Source organism: Pseudonaja textilis, chromosome 4 (genome assembly GCF_049901715.1).
Source record: "Pseudonaja textilis isolate UNSWEBS1 chromosome 4, rPseTex1.2, whole genome shotgun sequence".
Taxonomy (NCBI): Eukaryota; Metazoa; Chordata; class Lepidosauria; order Squamata; family Elapidae; genus Pseudonaja; species Pseudonaja textilis.
The window spans coordinates 48,084,751-48,109,897 of record NC_141993.1 but is presented as its reverse complement, the minus strand read 5'-3'; the positions used below and the strand labels follow the sequence as shown (position 1 = coordinate 48,109,897).

Here is a 25,147-nt window from a genome sequence, read left to right as displayed (position 1 = left end):
CAGCATGGGGACAAAATAGAACCTAGTTCATTATGAAATAGCAATGTCTCAATACCACTTTCTGGAGATAGCTCTACAGAAGATTGCAACTACTGCAAAACATTAATTGTATCAGATGATTTAAAAGGATAGTATAATTGATAGCACCAAATGTTATCAAAAGCTGCTAATCCCAAAAGTTTATAGTGTAGGGGAAAACAGGAAACACATCAGAAACAAAAGAGAAAGTAAAGTGGTAAGGTATCAGTTGGATGATTTACCCACCACTGGCATGCAGCCCTAGCAGATTACTCAGTGGGTAATCTGCTAGGGCTGCATGCTAGTGGTGATCTTGATAGAAGAAAAATATTGCCTGTCTTGGTCAAAATAGATAGATGACGATTGCTACTCCAAAGTGGACCATGATAAAGAAGATGGACGAAAAGGTGAAGGTTTTATTATTTGTTTCAATATTTAGTTCTTTACATCAATTTCGGACTTTAAAAAATGACTGTGTCCAGAAAGTCATTATAGCACTGTTGGCCTAAGCAAGGACCATCTCATAAATAATTGCAATATAAAGCAAAAGTATCATCAATTTTTGATTTCCTATCAACAAAGAATGAATTCCTTGCTGTGGCCAAATGAGGCTTTGTACTTGAGAAGAGTAGCCTCTGGAGAAGAAGCCCAGTTATGTTTTTTGATTGTTCAGATGGGTAGAAATAGGCTATAAGCATTATGTAGAACCAAGGCAGGGGCCTAGAGTTCTTCCAGATGTTATCAGAGTATAACTTCTGGCATCCATCATTATTAGCCATGTTAATCATGGGGCTGCTTGGAACTGAAGTTCAATGATATTCTACTGTTGAAAATACAGACCGTTAAAGAGATGGGTTTATATACTGTGCTAAACCACAACACGTTTTGTTTTTTTAGTTGGTGTACAGCTACTGTATTCTGTAGGTTTTGCCTGCAAACACAATTCAGGGAACCTGCTGGTAGAAGCAGCTAACCTATTACATAATAATAGAAAGGGAAAGGATTTTGAGACTGAGAAGTTGAATGAATTCTTTGCTTTTGTTTTCACTGCAGGAAAAAAAAAGAAAAGACTCTGTTCCCTAAATAGACATTTTTAGAAATAGAATCTGAGCTGCTGAGTGAAAGAATGGTGTCAAGAGAAGGAATTCCATTTAAAGCTAATTGACAAGCTGAAAACAAACAAGCCGCCCATTCCCTATGCTGCCCATCAAAGAATTCTTAAAACTGCTCAGATGTGAAATTGTTTTGATGATGTACCTCATTTAAAAAGACATCAGCAAACAAAGTAGCCATGGAATAAGAGACGGTTCATCTTCTGAATCAATAATTTATGAAGAATAGGATGCCGAGAACAAGAATAAATTGAAAATTCTCATAATGGAGAATGTAAACAGTGTCCCTCCCTTTCATGAGCTTTTACTGAAGCCAGTGTTTTTTTACCGGTTCACAAGTGTTATGGAATTAGATGTGAGCCGGGAGATTGTAAAATTTGCTAATGACAACAAAGAACTCTAAAAGCATATTCCCATACAGAAGAATAAATTACTGTTAAAATTAAAAATTTATATAACCAATTATTGTCATGTTGCAGAAGGCAAAAATGCTAACTATAGATTCATTGAGGGGCTGGTGCTGATATTGTCAGATAGGAATCTTGGAATTAAAAAAAAAAATCAACTCAATGTGTAGTTGCTTTAGAAAGCTAAAGTTCCACATTGAGGGTAATTAAGAATGAAATCCAAACTAAAACTTCCAGTATCATAATGCCTGTGTATCTATTTACAACATAATCACTCTTGGACTATACCAACCTGAGAAAGAATGCTGAAAAAATATGGCATAACAAGACAACCAAAATGATTGACAGACTACAGAAATTCTGCAAAGTCTTGAGATTTCTTAGTTTTTTAAAAAAAGCAAGTTAAGGGATCATGAGGAAAATATGTGAATCATAATTAAATTATATATGATGTGGGGGAAATAATTAAAACAAAGGACATTCCTGTCCCCCTCCCCAACATTTCGATACTAGACAGACTTTTTAATTAAACTAATAAATGAATTGAGATTCAGGATGCAGTCTCAACTTTCACTAACAGGAACTGCATGTTGTGTGATTATTCATGGATCTCATATGTGAGTCATTTTCAGTTGTGCTTTCAGATAAATCTTTCAGGGTTGAGTTGTTGTTTTTTTGCATTTCTTTCAAACCTCCCTTTTCCTCTCTCTCCCTTCCTTTTCCACAGAATCTACTATTGCTGTTCCTTTACCTCACTTGTGTAGTCAAGCCATTTATATCAAAAATACTCCTCTGGATTGGAATACTCCCTATCTTAGATTTGTGCTATGTGCCTCCCCCCACTGACCATGAAGATCTGCGACTCTGAGGGAAGAGGGGGAGAGAGAAGTCTGGTTAGAAGGCTAGAAAGAGGGTTGGGAAGTGCCTCTTCTCGCCTATTAGAGGCAAAGCAGGCCTTCTTTCATGTTCCATTCAGTCTCAGGGCAGGACTCGGCAGCTCTTCTTTAGCTTTCATTCTCTATTGGTGCTATTTACTTGTGCTGGAGAAGGGGCTTTCAATTGAAGGGTTACAAGAATTCTTCTCTAACAAAATGGCAAACACTGTTCGTTATTTTCTTCCACCAGCTCTCCACCTCCACCTTGTTTTAAACTGTCTTCTACTACTACAGTATTTGAATAGACTCCTGTCTCAGAGAAAGCATTCTAAAAACTGGGCAGGGCTCTTCTTACATTATCTTTCTTGGCTGATCCCTTTCCTGCCTGCCACCTACACTTTCATCTGTTTCTCTGTCTTGTTTTATCTGACTGGGGAATTGTTCTTTAACTGCTGACAATTTTCAAGACTCTTGAAGTATAATTTTCTTTGTCCTTTGTTGAAGCAACGCTCTCTGACACCTTCTTTGTGTTCAAATTATCAATTTGCATTTGCTTCCTTTTTATAACCAGATCCATACCAATTAGGGTTTCAAGCAGGTACAGTAGCTCAAGAAAGCACAATCTTGAGTTCTGAATGATGGTGGTTAAAATCTCAGTGCTTTACTTCTGTCCTGTTCTTACACAATTATTCACAATGAGAGTACCGTATCTCTGATGTACTTCACCACCAATTACTGCTGTTTGGATAGTGGTTCTTGAGCATTACTGTCATAGTCGGCTCACCACGCAACCTCACTCACAACCAGACAGCAGCAACAGGAGTGGGGAGGGAAGGCATTGGAATGCAGCAAGAGGTATCGAGGAGGGCAAAGGAATGCAAGTGTGTTGACTTGAAGCCTGAGACAAATCCAGCACCCCCAGGTGGGAAATCGGCTGGGAAAGTCTGAGGTGGAAAGACCATTCCCAAAACAAAACGAGTATACTGATTGGCTAAACAAATGGGCAGTGGGAAGATGGGGGGGGAGGGAGGAAGGAAAGTTTTCCCATGCTGTTTACGGGGAAAACCATTAGAATTGTCTTTTCTCATTCTGTACCCATATGGAATTTTCAGTAAAGTTATACTCTTGGTAAAAAGATGTCCCAGGAGTTTGCTGGTTTAGCCTGTAAGATGGTTGACATTTACTGACTATGCACTTGGTGGTGAAAGTCTTATAATGCCAGGAATTTCCTATTACAGGGAATTCCCTTGGGGATTAATTATGGGTTACATTTACTCTCTTCCCCTTAGTGCCATCATTCCTGATCAGTCCTTCGATATAACTGTTATGCTGAAAATATCAGATTTTCTGATTCTTGAGGGAAATACATGGTAAACTATCAAAATATCTTATTAATACTTGAATGTCCTCCATTGCCTCAAGCTGAGTATGGATAAGATGAAGATGGCTATGTTAGTCTGATTGTTCTTCCTGTTCTTTATGGTGTTCCACCCCGTTTGTCTCCATGTTTTTGGATTCGCTCAGGTTTTTCTTGAAGGCTCAATGTTTTTAACAATGATGATTAGCTCTGCATCTGTTTATTGATGTTAGCAAGTATTTCCCATTTTCATTTCATTGGAATTCTAAAAGTTTCTGGTGGGGGAGATGGTTGCTTTATTGGTTAATGCCAGTTGCACTATTGCAATGATACTCTGATGGCAGGTTTTCCTACTTCCTAGTTTCATCTGCTCATTTTTCTTCAATGCTGCTTGGATTGTTCTGGAACTTCCAAGTCATTTTCTTGTTTTATTATACTATACAGTTGTTCATCAGCTTCCTATTTGACCCAGAACCTAGTTGAAACCAGTAGTGTTTATATTTATATTTAGGGGCCGTGCATAAGTGCACCAACATGCCTACCGTCCCTGTCCTATTGTTTCTCTTATTTTTATTTTTTATTTTTCTTATATGTATCCATGTATTCATAACTATGTTTTTACTTATACCTATTATCTTGTAAGCAATCGACAAAAATAAATAAATAAATAAATAAAATATTTTGAAGGCTTCCCCCCGTCACACAAACACACACACACACAGAGGTTTCTATTGCCCTTATTTCTCCCTCCTGTTCATTCTTTACATTACTCTAGGCAGAGTGCATGTAATTACAATACTTATTGCTGAGAAAGAGAAAGTAGACTGTTCCATCTCAATCCTGCTTAAGGGCTTCTCAGAGGGAAGTGGTGGCTCATTGGGAAAACAGAATGCTGAACAGAGGGGCCTTCAGTCTGATCAAAGTTTTTCCTTATAAAATATGTTCATGGTGATATCATACCTGAAACGAATATACCTGACTAATATTTCTCAGATAAACTGTAAAAGCTGCCCAAATTATCATCTGAAATTATCATTTGAAAAGTTAAACAGGAAACTGCTGAAGGGGAAAGGAGAGATTTATAGGAATAGCCTCTCCTGGCTCACAGGTTGCTCCACTGCAGGTTAATTAACACACAATACTTTGGACTAAATTTGGCTTCAGAAAAGAAAGGAAGCTGCAGGTGGCAGCTTTGAAAGAAAGTCATTTCTTAGATTTAGCTTTTTTTTCCTTTGGAATACAAAGCCAAATCTCTCTTGGATATTCTTGCAACTCATTACTACTAGTTGCAAACTATGCAAATTTAGTCATGAATTATGTAACATTCAACAGATTCTAGGACAACATTTCATAACAAAGAAATAACAGATGTCTCTATTTGACAACTCAAGTATTTTTAATCAGATAAAGATAATATTTTCTTCAATTTGATCAGCTTTAAAATCTCTCCCATATGGTAGTTAAACAATTACCTCTTCTCATTCATGAAAATTAGGTTTGCCTCCTAGGTTATCATTAATCAACAGAATATTCTTTTATAATTCATACTAATCCGGCTTAAAGATATGAACATTTCTGTTTTCTTAAAAGCTGAAGGGATCTTTGGTTTAAGCCATTCTGCAACTAAACTAAGTCTGCATTATGCGGCACAGCAACATCTGCATCCAAGAGACTCCCAATCTTTAATTCCAAATTGCTTATCATGTGAGTTTCTACCAAACCCTCCCGTTAGTATTACTTAAATGATGCAAATCTGCAAACACTTTTATTTTTGAGTTAATCTATCCACAGGAGGAAATAAATCACATGTACAAAGTATACATACTATTCTTTATATGAACTAGAATAGTGATCAAATAGAATCTTGGCCCACATTGACCCAACATAAATAAGCACATTGTACGTGTAAAGATTTTCGCCATAAGGCATTTATGTTTGATACACGTTACTTAGTGACATCAACAGGGAGTGGGATGTATCCGGAGCCTTCATAAATAAAATTTGTTATGAATCCAAGGGGAAAATGAGAAGTAGTGTACTGCAGAATGTGAAAATTCATAAATATGAAAGCTACAATAGCAATTCTAGAAAGTTGCTGAAATTCTTTCTGTAAAGCACTGTTTATAAAACTTAATAAAAGAAGTGGGAAATTCACTTGAGGGAGGGAAGGAGAGGTTGGATGCTTGATGTATTTTGTCCTGCTGCAGCAATACCAAGTTATCTTTCTAGGCCTGAAATTCACATTGTCAAAAAGTAATGCTTGAATCTATGTATTACTTTTGGGTAACTGAACCTGCAGACAATGATTAAAAATTTCTCTATTGCTCCATCATCTGAATCCAAAATAGCTGTTCTGGTTTAATTTTTTAAAATAGTACCCACTAACTGTAGCTGCTCTAAATTTCCTTTCATAAGAATTATTTCATAAAAAGAAGTTATGAAATGTCATAGCTAACCTTGCCTGATTAAAAAAATGAACAGGCTTTTTCAAGACCAGTCTGGTTAATACTTGAAGAGGAAGTGATCAAGGAATCCTAACACTGTAGGCTAAACTAAAAATTTGAAAAAATATCTTCGAAGAATACAATGCAAATATTTTGCCAAAGGTCTCTTTCAAATTAGAATTGCATTAATATAAATTAACCCATTTCCAGAGGTATCTCCAGATAATGTGTATATTTTCCTTCCCATTCCCAATGATATTAGAGAAAGACAGAAGAGAGATAATTCTAAATTAAGACCATAAACTAAACTATGGATTTAGTTTAAGATTTAAGATGATAAATTTACAATGTAAAAATGAATATGCTTGCACAATATTTATATATCATCCATCTAGAAAACATTTCTGGATGAAGGTGCTGTATTTCCACACATTTGAGCAGTGATATGTCGATATCATATTTTTCAAGGAAAATGCTATTCTGTTGCAAGCTAATTGGAAGTATAATTCCCATGGGCCATCTGGAACAACGTTGCACAAGCATGGGTATTTCGGAATATAGGCAGTATACAGCATAGTAAAAAACACGTAGTAAAAACATAAGGAAAAATATACATTTAAAAAAGTCCCCAAATGGCCATCATAAACTTTGATTTTGAATAACAATATGATAGAATAGGGTTGTTTTGATGGCTTTCTAAGATGCTAAAAGGGAAAGAGCTACAGAGAGATTAGGAGCAAGGAGTTGTACAATCCGATGCTAAGATATATAAGGTTTCATAGGGAATAACTCATTTTGTATTGGCCTAAGAAGTCTATTGGTAGCCAACATAGTGATTTAATAGTGACTTTACAGTAACTGCAGCTTCAGGACCATCTCCCAAGGCTACTCCACATAGATTGCATTATACAGTAATCCAACTAATTGATAACCAAAACATGAATTACTTTTGCCAAGACAACAGGCTCACAAGACAAAGTTGGGCAAAGTAGCTGTGACATCTATCTGCTATTTAAACCGTGAAAGTTCAGGAGAACTCCCAAATTAAAAAAAAAAAACTATTAGGAAGAGTACAGCACTATTCATAATAATTATTGAACAGTAATTACTGAATAACTCCTGCATGTTTATTGATGACAAGTCTTGCAGAAATTTGCTTTGACATCCTACAGCTTGGGTAACAAACTCGATCATGTCATGTGACATACCATGATGTATTGTGATGTTTTTTGCCTTTGCGGAACTGGGGTGGGTATGGCCTGTACCTGATGCATCCGGCCCGCGGGCTGCCAGTTTGACAGGCCTGTCCTACATTATCCCTACTTCAATCTGAAGTGGTGATATATAGGTGAGGTCATCAGCAAATTAGTGACACCTCATTTCAAATTAACAGGTGACCTCTACCAGAAGCTTTACACAGGTGTTATATAAATTCTATTGTGAAAGGATTGACAAATAAAACTACTGTTTTTCATGCCATAAAGCAATGTCTTAACACCTGCAAAGAAAGAACTTGCTAGAAAAACTAAAACTGGCCATATCAAGGAATAGCCCTATCATGTTGCCCTTTCTCTCTGAGACATATCTTTGACATTTTAGGTGAACAAAATGATAGGATTTGCTGTTCTTTGCCTTGAACCAGACAATTTTCAATAAAGGGAATACTGTTGAAAGTCATTTGCGCAGTATCTTGGAATGGTTCCCGGATGGATCAGGCTCCTTCAAAGGAGAGTGTATGATGATGATGTAATATCTCCCTCCCCTTGCAAGAACTACATGATCTTCTCTGTGTAAGTCAGCTATCTTATATTTGACTGACTATCTAATCAGAAATCTCTACTCTATTTTGAACTCGTTTCTAGATTTTTAAACATATATTTTTCTGAATTTAAGTATATCTTCAATGTGTACCTGGGGATTCCAGGAATTAAATAAGTTCTGAATGACAATTCTAGGTTCTATACTTGAACTATGATTGCTCCACTATATTATGTATATAGCAGGTACCATACATTGTCTCTGCATCTGTTTTAAGGCTGCCTGCAAATAAGACTTTCACCTAACCATTTTTTTCTATCTCACCTAAATTTCTGAAATAGGTAGCGGTGAAACTTTCCATCCCCCACCAATACTTGCTAATACCAGGCATTAAGGATAGGACTTATTTTATGACCTAGCATCAAGGTCATAACATTAAGAAGCCAGAAACCTGTATCTTAAGGAAGTATTTTAAAATAGCCATTGAATTTAAAAGTAAAGTTACTGTTCTTGACTCTTCAATGCTTGGCAGCAGAAAGCCAATCTGAAATAAAGCTAAACATTATGGACAATATCTACTCAGAATTCAAGTCTTTTTTCTTTTCTTCATAGAAATCAATGGGAGAAATAAGAAAATATTGAAGTTATTTCACCTGAAAATCAGTGGGACACAAAATAAGATTGGCTTCATTACACACTATTTATTTTAAATACTATTCAAAGAACAAATGCACAAATGGCCTCCATCAATGGCTAATACTTTTTAATAAGTGAGTCTATTTTCTTCTATCTCAACATATTAATAAATGTATAAATATATTTTTAGTATCCTAAGTTGCTGATGTCCAAAGTGATCTATAGAACATTTCTGAAACACATGAGTCAAGGGACAGGAACCAAGTAAAATAAAACTAACCAGATTTTACAAAAAAGGGAAAGTGCTTTAAGTTAAACTCTTCTAAAATAAGGTAGCTTATAAAATATGCCAGCATTTTATTTACTAGTAAATGAAAACAAAATACAGTGAAAAGGCTGCACAAGATCACTGCTGACTCTTTGTACCTAAGCAAGACCTCCAATACATTATGCTGCCTAATACACAGTTGAAATGGTGCTTCACCTCCTGGGAGCAGCATTACTCTTCCTAACCCAATTTAATGCCACACATCTCACCCGACCATTGTTTTCACTTGAGGCAGATGGCAACATCTGTCTTGTTGCCAGTTTTGGCCTTCTCAATAGCTGTACAACCAGATGAGCTTAAATTTATACTTACCATCCCTGTCCTATTGTTTCTTTTATTTTTCTTATATATATGTAATTCAGTAGGACTTACAATAGGGAATTGATAGGCAATGCACCAAAACTAAATCTGATTATCAGCCTCTCTTAACCAAGCAGTTAATCCTATTGCCACAGGCACCTTTTCATCAGCTTTGCCTGCTTAGCTCAAAGGACAAGTACTAAAACACAACGGGAGTAAGCAAATCAAGCCTTGTTCAACATCTACTCTCGTTAGGAAGTGATGTGCCAAAAAATGTTTTAGAACATGAAGAAAGGACAGAGGTGGATGCTATCCAATGGAGAAAAACTACATCCATGTATTCCACAGGAGGAGGAAGAAAAAAAATCTACTGAACATAAACACACAGCTCTCCATGTTATATGGGGAGCAATTCTAAAGGAATAAAATACACACAACTGCTTCTGCTTGCTGATTTAAGGAACAAGGACATCCAGGAGGTTTATTCCATCTGTTATCACCTAACAATTGAGGGTTTGGCATATTGTTAACAATATGTCTATAGGTCAGTCTCTTTTACCAGCTCCCTGAATCATGCTGGTTTATAACACAAGACAGCAGCAAAGCCATATATCTTTAGGCAACAACATTACACAACTGCATCATGCAAAGGAAACATTAAGAATGAAAAGATGGATTGTGAAATGCTAATTAATATATCAACTTCCATTCCATTCTATTTTGTTGAAAAATCTTTTTCTTCTGACACCATCAATTCATCTTGCTCAATTCATTTTGAACAAAGCAATATAAAACATTCCTAAAGGGAAAATTGGAAGAGTTATTATCCAATAGATCATTACAGAAGACTATACTTAGTCCTCGAGGTACGATCACAATTGAGCCCAGAATTTATGTTGCTAAGTGAGAAATTTAAGGGAATTTTGTCCCATTTTATGACTTTTCTTGCCATATTTGTTAAGTGAATCATTGCAGTTGTTAAATTAGTAACACGGTTGTTAAGTGAATCTGGTTTACCCATTGACTTTCTCAGAAGGTCACAAAAGTAGGTCACCTGACCCTGGGACCCTGCAAACGTCATAAATAAGAACCAGTTATTAAGTGTCCTGATGTAAATCATGTGACTGTGGGGATGCTGCAACGGTTATAAGTGTGAAAAATGGTCATAAGTTACTTTTTTCAGGGCCATTGTAATTTCTAACAATCACTAAACAAACTGTTGTAAGTTGAGGATTACATGTATCTCTTAGGTTCTGGGAGCATATGTTAAAAATTTCAGCCAAACTCATCTTTGTAGACAAAGCAGGGAAGCCCTCCAAAGGAAAAATCATCCTACCTCCTTTTGGATAAGTTGTATGACCTTAATAGAAACCCCAGATAGGTAAACAGCTTTAAAAGTCAAGGGCTGATCAAAAGCATTTTGGGAAACCATGCACACATATATACTTCTGTTACTACTGTAGCTGCCAATTTTATTTAACCTGAAACAAACATTTTGTTAAAGACATCAAAGCAAATTAAAAAGCATATTTAAAGTACTATTTGGGTTCTACCTCATGACTCATTCTATTACCACTATTTTTTTAAATAAAAAATGCACATAAAAAGTAAGACTTCAATTAACATTTGGCAGCTCTCTCAGAGTGCCTCGTCTTGTTCCCACATAGGAGAAACTGCCCCAACCAAAGAGCATATTATCTGTAATTAGGGCTCTAATAGGTACACAGTTCTTCATGTGGAACATATTTTTATTTATTTATTTGTAGGACATGTAGAGCCATCTATCTCATATGAGGATTCTTGATGGCTCACAACACTCCAAAAGAAATTAGCCAAAAAGAAAAATACCTTTCCTGCCAGGCACCAGACCAATGATACTTGCAGTTCAACCTCCACCGTAGACCAATGCTTAGGGGAAGAGCTGGGTGTTTACTACACTCTGGAGGGCTAAAAGGGAAGGGAATCTCAGATGGAAGGCTGTTCCAAAGGGCTGGGGTACAGAGGTGGTATTCAGCAGGTTCTGACCAGTTCTGGAAAACCGGTAGCGGAAATTTTGAGAAGTTCAGAGAACCGGCAAATACCACCTCTGACTGGAGATTTTACAATATCCTTCCCCTGCCATGCACACCAAGCCATGCCAGCAGAACCGGTAGTAAAAAAAAATTGAATCCCACCACTGCTGGGGTGGCCATTCAAAAGGGGCACCCCCAAGTCTCATCAGAGATAACATTTAAAGGCAGGAACCTGGAGCATGCCCACCCATCTAACTTTGGTAGGCCTGACAGATATTCTCAGGGAGAGGCGATCCAGCAAGTAACCTGACTATGTGCCATGTTGCAGAGCTTTAAAAGTGATAATCTGCATTTTCAATTGCATTAGAGAAAGCAACTGGAAACCAGTGCAGTTAATAGTGTTGCTAGGGTGAACCACAGGCAACTTAAAATGGACCAGTTGCAGCTTCTGGATGGCCTTTAAAAGCAACCCCACGTAGAGTGTTGCAGTAATCCAAACAGGAGGTGTCTAAGAAATGGTGATTGGGTGCAATTGGCACACGAGACACTAGGACTGAGTTGCAGCCAGTTTCTTCCCATCCAGGCTCTTACACCTTCCAAGCACTAAATCAGCACTTGAACAGCATCACCTGTCTCACATGGTATAAAGATGTATAATTGGCACACTGATAATACTGAATCCTATGCCAGTGGATGACCTCTCCCAGAAGCTTAATATACCTATTAAATAGGAGGCAAGAGAGATCCAAGTCCTAAGACATCCCACATAGTAGGGGCCTAGGGCTGAACCTTTCTTCTCTTACTAGCACTGACTGATGCTGGTCATGAGAAAGAAGTGCTACCACAAGATAAGGCCCCCAGTCTGCAAAGAGGACCCAGCAAGATACCATGCTTGATGGAGTCAGGATTCCCATCACTGTGACCACCCTCATCCACAAGCACAACTAATGCTGTACTTGTGTGCACTCAGTGCTATAGCCCAGTGTGCAACCTGACTGTTAATGACTTTATTTGACAGATGCCTATAGTAGTCCTCACAGCCATCCTGCAAGGGCTCACTTTGCCCCTTACCCTTACCCAGGAGAACCCTGGTCAGCCAATAAAGGGCTGCTGGCTAGTGATCTGTGGACTCAAAAAAAAACAAAGAAATAAACATGTTTGCCATGCTTACTGCTACAAACTAAGTCCCAGTAAAGTGTCAACTAGTGCTTGGTTGGCTTTTTCCCTTTTCTTCCTTTAGACGTATTCTAGGCATCTCTTGTGTCTTTTTATTTCCATGTCCTGTTGTAAACCAAGGGGCCCTATTGGACCCACAATCACAGGCAGTCCACAGAGGCACAGTCCAATCAAAGGTCCTTGTCGCATTTTCATTCCAGAGCGCAACTAAGACCATAGCTGAATTGTGTGCCAGGTGGCACCACTCTCCGAGGCAAGAGCTAGAAAGTCAAGTGAAATGCTACAGTACATATACATGTAAGTAGCATAGTAGATTATCTTTGGGAACAGTGGACCCACTAGAAATTTTTGAGAGCATGTTCCCATGAAATTATAGCAGCAGGAGAAGCAGATGTATATTCACAAAATGATGGTCTTATTGGGAACAGCCACCAAAACAAAACAAAACAAAAAAAATCAGATATCTAACTGATCATTAATACCTTAACATCTCAGTTTATTTTTGTTTGTTTTTTCTGGTTAGGTAGACATTCTTCCAAATAAATTTGTTTTTCAAGAAGGCCTCGGTAGGTGATATGGGATCTAGAAAAAAAAATCTTAAAAATAAAAAGGATGGTAAAAGTTCAAGCTTGACTTTCTAGCATGATATATATTATACACCTCTCTATCATCATCTTATCTACCTAAAGTGGGGGAGGGAGGTGAGGAATTCTATATTGCCAAACAAACAGAGAGCAATGTTGCTGAACACCCTGATACTGTGTCATACAAGAGTCCTTCAGTCTTGTCATGTTCTGAATGTCTATAAATAGCCTATCAACCAACTCTTCCTAGTTGCAGATTCTCTGGAAGTTTTGAAGCACTATATGGGATTTCACATAATAATTTAGATTAATTGCAACCCTACAATAATTACACTAGCCAGCACCTGACTCAAAACAGAGCAGCCTTAATGTTGGTATGACAGATTTTAAATACCATGAACTGATCTTTTAAAAATAATAAATAATTTGGATCCCCCCAAGGTTTTAATTTCACGGTCTTCCAAAGAACACCTGGCATATGATATTTCTCTTCTTCTCCCAGATATTCTCTTTGAACACTCAACTTTTAAACATACAGTATAAAATAAACACAACTACTTCAAGGAATGGGAAGAGAGATGATTGTATACTGAAAAACTTGTAAATGGTAAACATAGCTGAAGAATAATTCCAGTTCCATTTCAAATGAGAGAACTGCAATATTTTCTTCTTAGACTCATGAGAATCAAGAAACATAAACAATATTCAAAAAAACAGCATACTGTATATCCATATCACTGAAAAAAATTGAAATGCTATATAAAACTCTATATGGAATATAACTGGTTCTCTTGAAAAAAATTTAAAAGCTGTGGAAAATTTCATCAAATTTAAACTTGATGAGTAGCCCTAGAACTCCCTTTATGATAATAAATTACTTAAATCTATTTTAGTCTTTAAAAAATTAAGAATTAGCAATAGAAACAATCCATGCACTTAAACTATATTAATCAAAATCTTTTGAACTGTGATGGCAGGGTTGTAATAAAATTGGTGTATATCTGTGACTATTGACTTATTATTTGACTTATTATTATTTGATTTATAGTTTTTCAGAAAAAAAATATACAGCAGCTTTTATAATTAATTTTAACCCAGGTTTATTCTTTTCCTCCAGGATATAGAATGGTGCAACACAAGTAATTAAATCAATATTTGTTGTTAGCTGCCACATTGATAAAACTAAAGTACATCTGTCTTTGGCTCTATGATATTTACAATTGAAAAAAATAACACTGATGAAAAATTAACAAATCATCAGAATGTCTTGAAGAATCTTTCAATCAAATATACCATTATTCACATTTTGTCTTCATTTTTACACATTTTCAACAAACAATACCTAATAATGTATCCAACAGTTATTATATAATGAGATATAAATATACAATATGGAAGCTAAAATACTATCTTTCCTCAGGATCACAAATGAATCTAAGGCAAGACACATACTTTAAGCATGACTGGCCCAAAGTCACCCAGCTGTGCCTAAGGGGGAAACAGAGCTCACAGTCTCCTGGTTCCTCAGTGCCTCAGCCACTACTGCAATTTCAGACAAAAGAAATGTGGCCAGTGAAGAAACTGACAAAAGAGATGGGACAGTAATTCTGATAGTGGTATCATAAATCTCTTCTCCACTTACAGTAAACCCTTACCTGGTATTTTTGACAAGGCTGAAGACCTTCCATTGACTGAACTATAACTATCATTAAACAAGCAGTACAGTCAATGGTGAAAAATACTTAGTTCAGTAACAACTGGAAGCCCACTGATTCCCTGTCTCTATTACATAAGGTAACTGAGCATGGTCAGATTCAGTATAAAGGAATCATGTCAACCAAAAGCAGTAGATAAAGATTAAACCTGTATTGCACAAGCATTGTCATATTTCTGTCTCATATTGATTCAAATGTTTCTGCATTTCCAGATTTTCTTCAGAATTCAAAATATGGTATTTCCTTTTGGTGTCTCTTTTCCAAACAGATTGGATGCCTAAGTATCTAGTGTAAGATTCAGATGATTTTTATTTTTAAAAAATGTGACTATATGTTCACTACATAGAGCTTCCATCACATATAAGAAAATAAGGAACAAAGAGATCCTAAGGACAGGGAAACCAACATTACCTATGGAAGAGTGGAATAAAATGCAAGTTTGATATGATGTGCTGCCTATCTTTAAAAGAGCAAACAACAGGAAGTGAATTTACAACTTTTGAAAAGAGTACAAGAACCGTGATTTATACTGTGCCCAAAATTGTGTGAAAAGTATGAGTCAATTGTGAAATGCAACAGGAAAGACAAGAATGATCTGAAATCTGATCTCATTTGTTAATAGTTAACCTTTGGTTGCAAAAATATATGCACAGTTAAACTTTGGCATGTGCAATTCTTTATGAGACATAAAGGACATTCCTTCAACTCATAAGGAAAAACAAAGGTTAATCTGTACCCAAGTGTTGCTGTTATCAGAACTCATGGAGTTTTCAATAACTTGCAACATATGAAAAAACTGTCTTTGGCCTGCCCAGAATCTATTCACAACCTAGGGTAATATGGAAAAAAAACCTTAACAAGAAACCCTATATAACATAATGCAATCTACTGTTACTCAGACTGACCAAAGGACAAATTGCAGAAGATGTCAAAGGAAACTAGATGAGGTATTCAAGCACTATTTAACAAAGATATCAGGATTTTGTTTTTTCTCTTTGAGACCTTGTTGTGTCATACAGTAAAATATTTAATATTAAAGGAAAGCATGATATTCAACAGAACGGAATAAAAATTAGAGCATATATGTTGAGTTAAAGGAAAAAAGAATGCATTAGTTTTATTTTGGAGACAAAACTGGATTTCCAAGAAACAGTACCATTGCTATAGTCTGTTTACCCCTTAGTCCACATCTGACATTAGGTAAGAAATATGTATGTATATATGTATGTGGTATTCAGCTTTGTTCGGGTATTTTCCCACGTCATTATAGTTGTGCTTTTAAAGTTGTAGCAACGTTTCGGCAGAATCTCATCTGCCACCATCAGGCTTCTGTATTGTGTTCGTCTGTGAGTCAGGCTTTCACAGCCATTTCATTTGCCACGTACCTTGCATATCTAGACTGATGCATGGGTGTGGTACACATATACACCCCTTTCCGTTAAAAATCACCCAGTGTTACTAGGCCTCTAAAATGAAAACAGGCTTTGAACTTTGCTACTGTACCTGTTTGTTCCTATAGAAAGTGATTGGCTGATGATAAAACACTTAGCTAGCTCTGACTTCCAAAGGAACCAGGCCAGGGCACTCCCTTATCAAAAAGCAAACACTGACTAAAGTTTAACCAAAAAGCACAACAGCATTGGTGCAAGCTCCTTTTCTCTGCCATTTAAAACAGAACAGAGGGCAAAATCAACAATGGGCCAGCAGGGCAGCTCTTGGGCTTCTCATTCTTGATCAGGGGGACTGTGAAGATACAATGTCTAGTCTTGGACACTCTTGCAATTGTACCAGCTTCCCAAATTCTCCTCTGCTGGTGATCAATCTGAGTAGCCTTTTGCCTCTGAGAACAAATTTTTTTTTAAAAAAATTGTAAATGAAACAGTGGGCTAATGTTGGCTAGCAACATGAACACAGAGAATTGAAATGGCAGGAAATAAGCTCTTCATCTTGGTTTAGACTGGAAAGTCCCTATTTTACTTGGTAAAGGAGTAGAGAAGAAAACCTCAGCTTATGTTTCTAGTTATATTACTACAAAGTGCAGTGATACTTAGTGTCACTGCCCATTACTTCCCCTCTCCATAAGATATGACACAATTACTGGAAATTGGAATTACCCTGAAGGTTACATCTAGGTTAGTTGCTGGGAAGAGCTAAGGGCAGGAAGGGAATTATATTCTTGAAATAATTAACCTAAAACACACACCCTTCTCATATTCCAAGCAATTATTCCTGCTAACGCCAGCTGTAGTCTATGAGCATCAGAAATTCATACGCACATACAACAACTAACTCCCTCCATAAATGCTTCAGGTTATTCTCCTGTCCTATTATTCTGCCTCCTTTTGAAGAATGAATTATTTCTTTTAAGAGCATTTATTAGGGCTCAAAGAATCCACTTACCTAACACAACTCTTCCCAAAAGAAAACTCAACAATTCTTTTTATCTGGACAAAGCTACTTTTCCAGTTCTTATGTTTTAACTCTATCCTGGCAAGCAAATTAACAAAACCTGTGTCAGCAGAGACCCAAAACAGAATCTGGCAGCTATAGTCATAAAATATAGTCTTTCTTTTGATATCCCTGTTGAAGAGGTAAACCATGACTGAACAGATTATTCATTAGATAAGCATAGTGTTTCTAATGTACTGTATTATTTTACCCTATGCATTGTTAACTGTATTTTTGTTTAACTGTAAGGCACATTGGACTTTTGACAGAAAAACAGCATAGTGCCGATAGACAGAGAGATGACTGATTGCTATATATACTGTATATAGCATGGTGCTTAAAAATAAATAAGGGAGTGTAAGGACAAATAAAATGCCAAGGAATAGCCACAATGTAAATTTTCAATCATAGTAATGACTTATATTTCTTAATTTCAGAACAATCAAGAAATTCCAGGAGACCTTTCCACACTGTGGGTACTAGCATTATCAATCAAAAAACACTGGCTAATTAATTTGTCTTTCTTTCCTTTACACAACCTTTAATAAGATAAAAAGTTAGAAACAGGAAAATATGAGAAACCGATACTGGACCAAAGGCCAAGTGACTACGTAACTTTCATTATGTCTTAAGGGTTATGTAAAGATTACTGAAACATTTGTGTCATTTTAAAAGTAAATATGTCTTTTGAAGCAAACTGATCAACTAGACAGAGAACAATCCTGATCAGTATTAATTCTAAAGCAGTATCAGTGCTAAAAACTATATAGTCTTTCTCTTTTTTTGGCCAAATTGCATATTAACGTATTTTGCGCTCCACTGAAACAGAAGTAGTACAATGTGAATGTTAATGATGCAGATCAGCTATCAGCCAAACAACATTAGCCAAAACTTTGAGCTAGCAAAGCATGCAAAAATCCAAGTTATAAAGTTCAAAGGTCTTGCTTACATGTCTCTTTAAACTGAATACATATTGGAGATATGCTTGACCAGGTTGGAAGCTGGGAGTGTAATGGACCATCCAATAAAATCCACAGCTCTGGGAAAAACACATCCAGGAAACCAACTCAATAGAAAGTTAACAAGAATATGCCTGAGATGTTCCCGAACAGACTGAAAGATTCTGAATAGCCATTTCCTTCTTTACATTTTATTTCAAGTTAGAGGTTTCTGTCTGAACTGACAAGTTTGCTAACTGCACTATGGTGGCTATTTAAAGTGTGAAGAAGGAAAGAATATCTTGAAAGGGCTCCATATCAGGCTTCTTTACAGTGAAAGACATTGGGTGCAGTGTCCCCAGAGTCCCATCATCCATTTAAAGACAGTATCAGGTTTCTAGAAACTAGCACAATAGTGTTTGGAGAAATCACTTAACCGAAGCAGGCCTTTTGCATCTTTACCAGCTGTTATGGGACAAGATACTAATGGTTTACATAGTTTTCCCCCTTTACGAGCAATTGAATTATGCAAAAATGGGAAGCATCAAAAGGTTCAATGACACAGAGTTCTGTTGATAAAATATATGGAAGAACAAGTCCTTAGGGCAAACACACAATAGCACTTTCTGTCTCTTGGCCTCAGGCAGCCTTTTCTCGACATGTTACTGCACACCAACACGCCTGTTCTTTATGCGTTAGCAAATAAGCTGGCATTACAGCCCTAGTTTAGGCGTTGGGGACCTATTCTAAATGTTAAGCACATATTTACTTGGAAACAATACCCAATTATTTAAAGGAGTTTATTTCCATATTACACCAAACAAGAAGACATTTCATGCCATATATTTAGCCAGCAGTCCATGTCGCCTACCTTATGGTCATTTTTGCAACCCATTCATTATCTATGATGAAGCCGGAAAAGGTAAAATTGTCCATTTTATTATTATAAGAATCCTCTAAGTAGGAGAGATAGAAATAATAACAAGACAAAAACCACGACTCAGGAAAATGCGCTACAGATGAAGCTCAGAAAATGAAATCCATGAAAGAAAGAAAAGTTCTCTCCTGGAGCAATGAATACCCCAGCCAAATTTCAATACTACGTGTAAGATTTCTGTGTCTTTTTAATTTTTTAACCAGAAGATTAATAATTAATTTTAGTTTAAAATGAGTAAAATCTAGTATTGCTGAAAAACCATATGCTGTATAGAATTTCAATCTCCAGAAATCTAGGGATTTAGATGAAACATTTGTCCTACCAGTCTAGCATGTAATAATGAAGTATTAAACATAAAAGGAGCACATCAAGGTAAAGTTAGTTTAATAATATATATCACTGAGTCTTAGGAAGTAGAACCTGCCCGAGCACAGTGACAGAGACATCAGAAAGTAGGTCAAATTCTGGCAGCATGCTGACAGCTAAAGCAAAAGCAACCTTCCATCTCTATATCAGTTTAACCTCTAGCATCAAAATTAGAATTAACAATCTTCTTCATCCTGGTGCCCTCCAAATGTACTAAACTACTTCTATAGTCATTAGCCACAACGGGCACGCTGGGTGGCTGCAGCACCGTAGGGCAAAACAATTGGATGGTATCAGGTTGAATAAGGCTGCACTGGGGCATATGAAGCACTGAAGGTAAAGTGCTACCTTTTCCAGGGGTAGCTGATGCCAATAATGGCTGGTGAATCAGAGCGGAGATAATGGTAGGAGAATCTAGGGATTGCATCACTGTATACTAGTCAAAACAACGAGAGCCTGATATTTCCCCAGCTTATCATTTTGAAATCTCCTAAAAATACTCTAAAAAATGCATTGCAACCGAACAGAATCTCACTAAACATAGGAGATGTGTTTTCTTAAAGTTGTTACAATATTAAATTCTGCACTGAAAGAAATGTGAAGTTTTCATCCTCTCATACCATTTCTTGAATAAAGAATCTCTGTCAGAACATTATGGAGCTTAGTTTATAAGGATATTGAAACAAAGCTTATTATTGAAACTAGCTGTTTCTCATGTATGTTTGTATGGCATATAATTTAAACCCAAACCCACCCTTTTTGTGTTTAATGATGTGTTTTCTGCTGGAGATATTACATTTTATAAGATCAAACAAAATTCACAGTGGAGCACTTCCAAAGTTTTTAATGTTTGAAATATGCAGTTTCTTACATAATGAAATAAAAAACATTCTTTGCGAGGCTTAGTAAAATCTCTTTTATTTAAATAAAACATTCAATTGCTTCTCCATCCATACTTTGCTGTAAGCAACTTATTGATTACAAGGTGTCACACTAGGAATATATAAAATTACAGCCAGTTTTATGAACTGTTTTCAAAGTATTATTTCAGTGAATCTCATAATTGGGAATGGGCGTTGGTAAATTTACCTGAGAACGCCCTTTCTATCTATGCTGCTAGAGAGCCCAGGATGGGTATGACTCCTCCTGATGATGTCATCAAGCTGAATCCACCTAGTATAAAAGTAGCAGCCTGTGAGAGAAACCCCCCAGCTTTGGTGAAGATACTTGACAGACTTTAGTGTCTTTGAAAGCCAAACAGAATCGTGAACCATAACATACCTTACCACAATCCAGATGCAACAAGGGAGGGGCTGGGCTCTCTAGCAGCATCGCTGCAAAGGGCGTTCTCAGGTAAATTTACCAACGCCCATTCTCCTCCATGCTGCTGCAAGCGCCCAGGATGGGACATACCAAAGCCTTCATGTCCTCGGGAGATTCCTCATCCGGTCTCTCACTCCAAAGTAAGCACCACTCGCTGAAGAACCCGTCTGCCAAAGCCGTGCTTTTGGAGGTATAGGAATCCAGGCGGTAGTGTCTGATTAATGGAGATGGGGATGTCCATGTAGCTGCTCTGCAAATCTCCTCTAGGGGTGCCTGGGTAGCTCAGGCAGCCGAAGTTGCAACACTTCTAGTGGAGTGTGCTGTCAAGCCATGTAGTACTGGCAGAGCTTTGGCTTTGTAGGCCTATGCGATGCAAGCCCTGATCCACCTGCTTAAGGTGGCAGGAGAGGCCTTGTTCCCCCAGTGGGAAGTGGAAAAGGATACAAACATAGCCTCTGTCTTCCTAAACGTTGAAGTGTGTTTGATATATATTCTAAGAACCCTTCTAACATCTAAGGTGTGCCACTTGAGCTCTAGGATGTGGTGTGGATAGGAACAAAAATCAGAAACGACTATATCTTGGGATCTGTGGAATACATAATTTATTTTGGGTACAAGGGTAGGGTCTAAACGAAGAACAACTCTATTGTCGTGAAAGGTGCAGAGGTCCTGCCATACAGATAGAGCAGTCAACTCTGACACCCTTCTAGGTGAAGTCATAGCTATTAAGAAAACCACTTTCAGGGTCAAGAATTGAAGGGACACCTTTCTGAGGGGTTTGAAGGGAGGTTCTGTTAGGGCCTGGAGGACCTTGTGAAGGTCCCAGGATGGGAACCTGTGAACCACAGGAGGGTGGAGATTGGAAGCCCCTTTTAAGAATCTCTGAACTGAAGGTTGATGGGACAAGGAAGGAAAGGAATCCCAGGAGATGACTGAAGCAAGAGCTGCTACTTGACAGCATAAAGTGCTAGGACCCAGACCTTTGTCTAGGCCATCCTGGAGGAAACGGAGGACCTGTGGTGCCCCCACTACTGTAGGAGAGAGGACTTCCCTGTGACACCAATGACAAAAAAAACCTCCAGGTGGCATTGTACGTACACGTAGAAGATTTACAAGACGCCTGGATAGTAAGGATGACCTGGTCTGGGGGATTGGCTTCTCTTAACAGTTGCCACTCAAGCACCACACATTTAATTTGAACCACTGGAGATCTGGGTAGAGCAGTGCCTCCTGATGTAGTGAGATCATGTGGTCTGGAATCCTCCAGGGAGTGGCTACAGACAGGTTCACCAGATCCGCAAACCAGGGTCTCCTGGGCCAATGGGGGGCTAGGAGAATCAGCTCTGCCCATTCCTCCAACATCTTCCAAATGACCACCGGAATGATGGGAAGAGGGGGAAAGGTGTAGAGGTGACCGGTGGGTTATCTGCTCCAAAATGCATTGGTCCCCTCCGCTCCCTGACAAGGAAACCTGGTAAAAAACCTGTTTACTTGAGCGTTTTGGGGAGAGGCGAAGAAGTCTACCTCTGGGGTCCCGAACCTGAGGGAGAGATCCCTGAAAATGGACTGGGGAAGGGACCATTCTGCATGGTCAACTGGACTCCTGCTCAGCCAATTGGCCTGGGAGTTGTTGACTCCCGAGATGTGGTCTGCTGTGATAAGACAGCAGATGTCTCTCTGCCCACATCCCCAACCTTTTGGATTCCCTCATGAGGGCCCTGGACCTTGTGCCCCCCTGCCGGTTGATGTGAGCCTTTGCAGCCATGTTGTTTATCACATGGGACCCCACTATCCTCTCCCTGAAACGTTTTAGGGCTAGATAAATGGCTCTGAGTTCTAGCCAGTTTATGGGCCTGGGCCTGTTTAACCAGGACCAGATCCTTTGAGCCATGAGACCCTCCATGTGGGCTCCCCAACCCAGGAGACTTGCATCGGTGGTGATGATCAGTCTGTCTGGTTCCTTGAACTGAAGACCCTTTGAAAGGGCTGGAGAAAGCCGCCACTTGAAGGAACGGTGGACCTCTGGAGAGAGCAGGACCTTGGCAGATGTATGGCTGGTTCCTGCTCATTGAAAGGGAAGCAGGAACCATTGTAGAGCCTGTGAGTGTAGCCGTGCCCATGGAACGATGCCTATGCATGAGATCATTTTGCCCAAAAGTTTGGACAACAGGGACAAGGAGACAGTGTGTTGACATTGGATCTGTCAAATGATCTCGATAAGGCTCTGTCCTCGGGCTGGAGACAGAAAAACTTGGCACAGAGTTGTGTCAATGATGGCTTCCAGATGGAGCAATCTGGTTGTTGGGAAGAAATGGCTTTTCTTGGAGCTGATGTAAAAACCATGGTACTGGAGGCAATGGAGCGTGGTTTGAATATCTTGATGGGCAGAGTGGGTGGAGGACGACAGGATCAAGATGTCATCCAAGTAGCATTGGATCCTCACTGGAACATACTGGAGCAAAGCCACCAATGCTGCTAGTATCTTTGTGAAGATTCTTGGAGTAGATGAGAGCCCAAAAGGAAGGGCCTGATACTGGAAGTGGGAATTCTGGTAACAGAAACAGAGAAACTGGCAATGATGAGGCCAGATGGGAATGTGGAGGTAAGCCTCCATGAGATCAGTGGAAGACAGGACACCGCCCCGAACGCTCTCCAGAATAGAATGCAGAGCCTGCATTTTGAAGCACCTATATGGGATAAACTCATTCAGAAATTTTAGGTCGAGAATGGCTTGCCACCCCCCCACCCCGAGGCCTTAGGGACCATGAAAAGCCAAGAATAAAGCCCATGTCCACATTGTAATTCGGGGACTGGTTGAATGGCCCTTATATCGACCAGGTGACTAATGGCTGATTCCATAAGGGCCCTCAGTGAACTGTCCCGGGAAACGGGGCAGAGTAGAAATTTTTCTGGGGGTGGTAATAGAAATTCTAATTGTAACCCCGACCTTACTGTATTGAGTACCCAGGCATTCTATCATTGACTCCTCCCATCTGGAAGCAAAGGAGGCCAAACAACCTCTGATGGGAGGGGAGAATGAGAGATTATTTAGAATGATGGAAGGAGCAACCCCCTCCCCCACGAAAGGGCCGTTTACCCGCAGCTTGTTGTCTGCCAATAGCCTCATGGCATTGATCTTGACGCTGAGAATACACTCTCTGTGGTCTGGAGAAGTGAGAAGTGTTTTCGGGCCTGAATGAGGGAGGCCAGTATAGAGTAGGGCGGAAGTCTGCCCTCTTTCCTGTTGATGAAAGGACTTTCCTTTTGTCTTTTGTTTCAACAACAATTGGGTCAAGAGCATCACCAAACAGCTTCTCACTGGTACATGGGGCAGAAGCTAGTTTTTACTTCCGTCAAGGCTCCGCTTGCCAATTTCGTAGCCATAGCAGTCTCCTAGCTGCCACTGATGAAGCCATGGCCCTGGAAGAGAACTTGGCGGCATTGAGGATGGCATCCACCGAGAACTCTGGTGCAGCTATGATCTTATTGAGGTCTTGATGTGACCTACAGTCTGATGGAGGTATGCGGCCTTGAAGTTGGTGTAACCAGCAGATGGAAAACCTTGTAAAAAATGATGCAGCAGCCGAGGCCCGGATGGCCCAAGCCAAGGCTTGATGGTTACACTTCAATGTTTGTTCGGAGCATTTGTCCTCTGCCTTTAGCATGTCCTCAGGTTCAGTTGGAGTGCTTGAGGAGGAGGAGGCCACAACTGGGGGCGTCTACTGGGGGAACTGCCAGAGCCATAGCTAAGGAAGAACCCACACTGTAGAACCGCCTATCTTGGGACGATGGGAGGGGGCCTGCAGTGGGGAAGGGAAATTGTTCCTTGACTAAGCCAAGAAAGATGATGGGGGAAGGAAGGACCTCCAAATGAACAATGGGTTTGGAGAAGAGGGAATCCCCATGCCCCGATTGTACCACTTGAGGCTCGGGGGCAATATCCTCCACTGACAACTGGGCTGTGACCAATGCCTTGTGTAGGAGACGTCTGAAGAAAGCGAATTTGAATACAGACGCCAAAGGAGGTTGATCAGGCCTGAGATCTTCCTCTTCCTCCGAGAGGTTGGGGCCCCAGATTTCTCCCTCTTCCAGATCAGAATCAGGGGAGGGGCTGCGCTCAGATGATTCCGCATAATCTGAGTGAGGTCCATTCCTTCCAGCATGCCTTGTCAGTCCCATCTGTAATGAAATGTGTGAATGACCTTGGAAAAAGAGGGAAAGAGATGCTGTCTAGGAAACAATAAGACAAGAGAAGCAGGAACTCAGTACCTTAATGATCAGAGAAAGAAATTTAGGAAGGACCCACCAACATTGATCAAGCAGTTAAAAGGCAGTGGGAAGTTTATGCCTGCAGACTTGCAAGATTGTGTTAATGTAATCTTACAATGAAGTAGAATTAGTTCATCTAGTCCT

General features: G+C 38.9%; 1 protein-coding gene across 4 annotated transcripts in view; it reads right to left on the bottom strand.

Annotated features, from left to right (window-relative positions):
* The window catches only part of SEMA4G (semaphorin 4G), a 111,779-nt gene that overhangs the window by 69,207 nt on the left and 17,425 nt on the right, over positions 1–25,147 (bottom strand). The gene's annotated exons all lie outside the window — the stretch shown is intronic.